The sequence below is a fragment of the Folsomia candida genome, unplaced genomic scaffold (genome assembly GCF_002217175.1).
Source record: "Folsomia candida strain VU population unplaced genomic scaffold, ASM221717v1 Fcan01_Sc015, whole genome shotgun sequence".
Classification (NCBI taxonomy): domain Eukaryota; kingdom Metazoa; phylum Arthropoda; class Collembola; order Entomobryomorpha; family Isotomidae; genus Folsomia; species Folsomia candida.
The window spans coordinates 3,777,755-3,783,765 of record NW_019091207.1 but is presented as its reverse complement, the minus strand read 5'-3'; positions in this window follow the sequence as shown (position 1 = coordinate 3,783,765).

Genomic DNA, 6,011 nt, shown 5'->3' with positions numbered 1-6,011 from the left:
TCTTTTAATTTACTTGATATTTATTAACCTGGCATATAAGATCATGACAAATTTCAGTCTTCTACGACCGTTTGAGAAAACCAGTGGGGCTGACCCTACTGGGTGAGTCATTACATTAGCTGTATCCATAGTCCGTGATTTGTTCATGATTTCGTCATAATTTGATGGTTTCTCGCATCCATACTCCATAATTTTCAAAAATATTTTTATTCCGATTTTCTGATTGGTCGATTTTATAATCCTTATGGTGATTAAGATGCTGAAATCATGAACCTGTGAAAGCATCACCAAATCACTAACAAATCACGGACTATGGATGCAGCTATTGTACAATTTTGTACATATATGTGCATATTAATTGGGAAATGGATGATGGATTTGATTTGAATTTTAGCCCGCACGTGTTTTTGGCGGGCAGAAAGTCCATCACGCTTAACCATTTCCCAATCAATATGACCAATGTCTTGAATATCGAACTTTTAGAAAAGAGTCACCCTATGGCCCACTCTGGTTACACCTTGCTCACTTTTAATTGCATACTCTTTCATGAGAAGCAATCTCTTTACCAAATTTCAACTGGATATGACGATTTTTAAAAATCGGTATGGGTCACCCTCACCCCCTCGGGTCCCTCCAGACAAAAAGTTCTCCCATCTCAATCAATATTCTTCTTTTAGGAGCCATTAGTAATCTCTGTACCAAATTTCAGTTTTCTGTGACAATTTTGAACTTTTGGTGATAATACCCGACCCATCCAGACGACCCACACCGGTCAACCAGTTAACTGATTTGCTCATCTTCGAACTTAACTCACTATTTGTCCCATACTACATGTGTACCAAATTTCAAGTCGATAGGATAAGGTTAACGGGAGTTATCATAATCCTGATATACAGACAGAAGGACGGACACGACGGTTCCTAAAGTCCTGGCTCGGGCTAATTTTATCATCACGATAATAAAATAAAATTCAAATATGTTACATAGTTACCATAATTTGGTATTTTTGGGTTTGAGTACTGCATATTTTGTCAAAACCTACCCCCTTCGGATGTGATTTTCACATCGATGCCAACATGGAGGATTTCTGAGACATACATAAAAATAAAGAAGAAGACTCGTACGATTTTTTAAAAGAAATTTCACAAATCCTCCATTCTGGCAACATGGTCAAAATTCAGGCCACAAAAACACCTTTGTCCCTTAACAATCTTTGAAAATCTATCCATTTCTAGAGTTTTGCATAAAGTTTCGGATTTGTTAATCGTTTTCAAGAAACTCATGGGAGCAAAGTGGAATCTCTGTTGCTCTAAAGTAATTTGATTATGCGAAAACAGTTGACAACGTCGTCAAAATCTGACATTTTATGAAATCTGTTAAATTCACATCCATCCATCTATTTTTTAGACACTTACCATTTAACCACTTCACCCCTGAGAGACGAATATTTTCATACCTTTCACCCCTAGTAACGGCGAATTTTTTCTTCCCTTGACCCCGAAATTTTCACCTACTGCATGACGTTAATTACTGAGAGATGAATTGAAAAATGGTGTTCCCACCGGAATTATTCTGGACACTTTTTTATGAAAGTTGATGCGAATAACCATTTGGGAACGGATTTTGAGTTGTAATTTGCCTTTGTGCATTTTTGCGAACGACTAATGTTTATAGCCGAAAATAGCCAACACGCCGAATTAAAAAATGATTGTAATCGCATGGAAAGTTGCACAAACATTGATTATTACGTGCATAATAGTACATATATTTGCAAAAATCGATTATCGCGCGTCAAGGGCTATAGAAGCCGATTTTGGCGGGAAAATTAAACATAGCAAATATGGCTTTCAATTCGTGACATCGGCTATAAATAATTTTGTGATTAGACTAAAATGTGTAAAAATTGCTTCTTGTACATCTAACATGCATAGAATTTACGCATACTTAGGGCGGGAAAACAAACGTTTTCCTACAGTGGCTTTAAATTGATAGCACTGGTAATGAATAATTATAGCATCAACCGTTCGAAACCATACTTTAGCGCATTTTGAATATAACTCAATTTTAACGGGAAAATTATATGCTACTTTCTAGGTAATCTCTTAATTTTCCCGCCCAACGAGATTTCATCGGATTTTCACAAAATTGACTTCGGCGTTAAACTCAGCCACTCAGCAAATTCATTTTAGAAAGATAAGCATTTTGGCAAGAAATATTTAATTTCGTAAATTTTTGTAGACCGTCAACAATTTTTCAGGGAGATTCACAAATTGTCACAATATTTTAACCAAGTTCGACCCGAAAGTATCAAATTTGGGGTTCAAGGAAATCTTTGATGCCATGCAGTGATAAATATTTACCAACGTTGTTACTTAACCGATTTTAAGGTTTTTCGAAATTAGGATTGGGCCAGTTTAAATTTAGATAATTTCGGCAAAACAATAATACAACCTAAATAAAAATTATGTTGTAATTCATTTTCTGTGTAAAATTTATTTTGGCGTTGAAATCAAAACAAATTGAGTTTCAGACGGGTCTACGTTTTACGCGAAACGTTGCGTGAATTGTTAAAAATGTAATTTTTAAAAATTGATTTCACTTTCGCTATAAATGATCGATTATTTCTGGTTTCGATTTATTTGTATATACGAAATTTGCAAGATTGATAATTTAAATGCACGTTTGTTACTGTATGCATTTAAAAAAAATCATATGATATTTACGAAATTAATTTTTTCGCAAAATCGTAAAATTATGTGTAGCTTTAAAACTATGTTGTGATTTTAACGCCATTTATTAAATTTTGTGAAGAATTAATTTGCTTGTGGCTAGCTTAGATTCGATTGTCAAAGTACCTAGGTAGGTTCAAAAGTTTGTTAGAATCGCCAAAATTTTTGACGGGTAGCAGTAAAATTTCCAGAAATGTAATAGTCACAATTTGAGTAGGCAAGAAATTTACGTATTCATAAATGTACGTATTTGACAAAGTTATTTTATGAGCTTTCGCCTGAATTCATCAAATTCAAATTTTTGACTGTCTTCAAAATTGACGAAATTAAATGTACGAATTTTTTTGTATAAAATTTCATCTATCTCAAATTTATTTGGTTTGAGTTTAACGCCGAAGTCAATTTTGTTAAAAAATGGAATTATTAAATTGTCCCAAGATTGATGTCAGTCTGATTTAATTTTATTTTTGACAGTTTTGAAGGTTTGCAAAACTCAAAATTCGTAACATGTAGTAGTAGCAACAAACTTTGCAAAATTTATCATCACAAATCAGGATCCGACAAAATAAGATTTTTTTAAACCCCAAACTTCCCAAGTTTCATCACTACATGCAATTTTAACCTGATATCTGCATTTAAAATTATTTGGTAACAAAATCATTACTGGCCACATGTATTCATCACCATTTTTGTGAAGATTTATCACAAAATGCTACACTATTATGAATTTTGGCGAAACTTAAATTTACTTGAATCTAAATATTATGAACTTTTTCGTTTTGACTTTAACGCTGAAGTAAATTTTGAGAAAAAATAATAATCGGTCATTACACTTATAGGTTCTGATTCTGATAAGATTAAGATTTGGAAAGTTTCTAAGGGTTTGGTTGCAAAAATTTTAAGCAATAAACTTTAAGTAGCAACAAACTTTCCAAAAACAAAAACATTATCATCATAAATCATCATCTGACGAAATAAGTTTTTTGTAAACCTTAAATTTCCCGAGTTTCATCAACTTTACATCGATTTGAGTATCTATAAAATTATTTATGACGCTAGTAAATTTGATACGCTCAAAATTGTTTGGTAACAAACTCGCCGCTGTATATATTTCTGTATACGTCTTTGGGAATTTTGGGTCGATTTTTGAAATTCATAATTCAAATTTTTTACAAATATTTGACTTACTTGTTATGCCGTTAAAGTTAAAAATTAAAAAACAATGATTTTTAAATATAATTTTTATTTCTTTATATTTTATCCCACCTACACAATTCGACAAATGAATAGATTCCAGTTCATGACATGTTCTTTAATCGTTAGATAGATTGTCATGAACGCCGTGAAATTAATCTACTAAATTCAGATTATTTAAAATTAATTGAAGGTAAGACAGAAGCCGACAAGAAGATTTTAGTTTTATATAAAATAGCATTTTTGGTGATACCAATTAATACTCTGTTAACCAATTAAAATTCGTTATGAAGATTTGTTACTTAATAAAATGCGAAATTAATTGATTCTAATATATTAAATTAACGAGGAAATTTTACTTTAAATTTTAGTTTGAAATTTTATTTTTAAATTGTTTCATTGCTCTAATTACATTATAGACTTTGATGCTAAATGGGAAATGATGATGGGAAAGCAAGCCAGGACTTCGTCGAAAATTCCATTTTTAGCCCGAGTCAGGGCTTATGCACCTCATGATTGTCCGTCCGTCCGTCTGGCTAGCGAATACTATTCAGACTTGAAATTTCGGGCTGACGTAAATTTATATTCTACGTGAGCCTTCCAAATTTAGCATATTATGCAATATATTTGGAATCAAGTTTGAAAATGCGTGAATTGTCTCTCTATTTCGCTCCAATATTTATTAAAGTAAGAAATTTCGACGCCAGAGAGCATATTTTTTTTATTTGTGTGCCATTAACATAATATTAGATAAACTTTGAGTTGAGACTTATCTAAACAAATGTAATACCGACCATGAATACATTTATTTAACAAATTTTCTTAAATTCAGAACTGCACAAGTGTGCATTTTTTTTTAATTGGGAAAATTTCCACTACGAAACTTTTGTGTTTACAAACTTTACAAACATATTTAAAGAGATGCCAACCTCCAGTGTAATTTGTGTAGTAGGAAACATAGATTGTCTAGTAAAATTATTTTTTTACATAATTCGTTTCAGCAAAAATTTTCAAAAAATTTTCAAAAGTTTTAGTTTCAAAAATTTGTCGGTATCGCTCCAATACTTATTAAAATTCGAAATTTCGACGCCAGATAAGTTTTATTTGTTTGTGTAGTATTAATTGAGGAATACAAGATAGCTACTGCATTTTTGCGTGTGATATTTTAAAAATTAGTGATGTAAATAACAGCAAATATTTTATATGTGGATAAACTTCATACTTTGCAAATTGAGAGAATTTTCGTTATGAAACTTGTGCTTCGACAAAATTTACTAATGGGCCTCCTCAGACACACGAAAATATCGTCGCTTAGAATTTCGCTTCGTTTTTCGCTTACTTCATGATAAGCGAGCTCTCGGATAAGCGACCAAAAACTCCACTCAGAAGTGGGGTTAAGGTCGGTTAGTTGAAGTCTCAACAAAATTTTGCAATTTTCATAATTTTGGCAATGCTATCGATACGCGAAAAACAAAGCGAAATTCGAAGCGACGATTTTTTCGTGTGTCTGAGGAGGCCCAATATATTCAACGAGACGCTAACGACAACCTTTGCCAACCTCCAGATTTTCGAGCAAAATTTAAAAAAAAAGTTATTTTATAATTCGATTCCGTAGAGATTTTAGACTCAAAGGGTAACAGTAATTTAGTGAAGATTAAAACTTGTTACAATGGGCCTCCTCAGACACACGAAAAAATCGTCGCTTCGAATTTCGCTTTGTTTTTCGCTTATCGATATCATGCCCAAATTATGAAATTTGCAAAATTTTGTTGAGACTTCAGCTAAGCGACCTTAACCCCACTTCTGAGTTGAGTTTCTGTTCGCTTACCCCAGAGCTCGCCTATCAGGAAGTAAGCGAAAAACGAAGCGAAATTCTAAGCGACGATATTTTCGTGTGTCTGAGGAGGCCCAATGTTTTAATCAATTTCTAGCTGGAAAGTATAGAATTTGAGTTCACTAATTTTTTTTGGACTATCCGGTGATAAATCTTCACAAACGGTTTGGTGACAATTTTGTCACGAAATAATTTTGAGCTTACAAAATACGCTAGCGTCATCAATAAACTTTTATGGACACAATGCATCGATG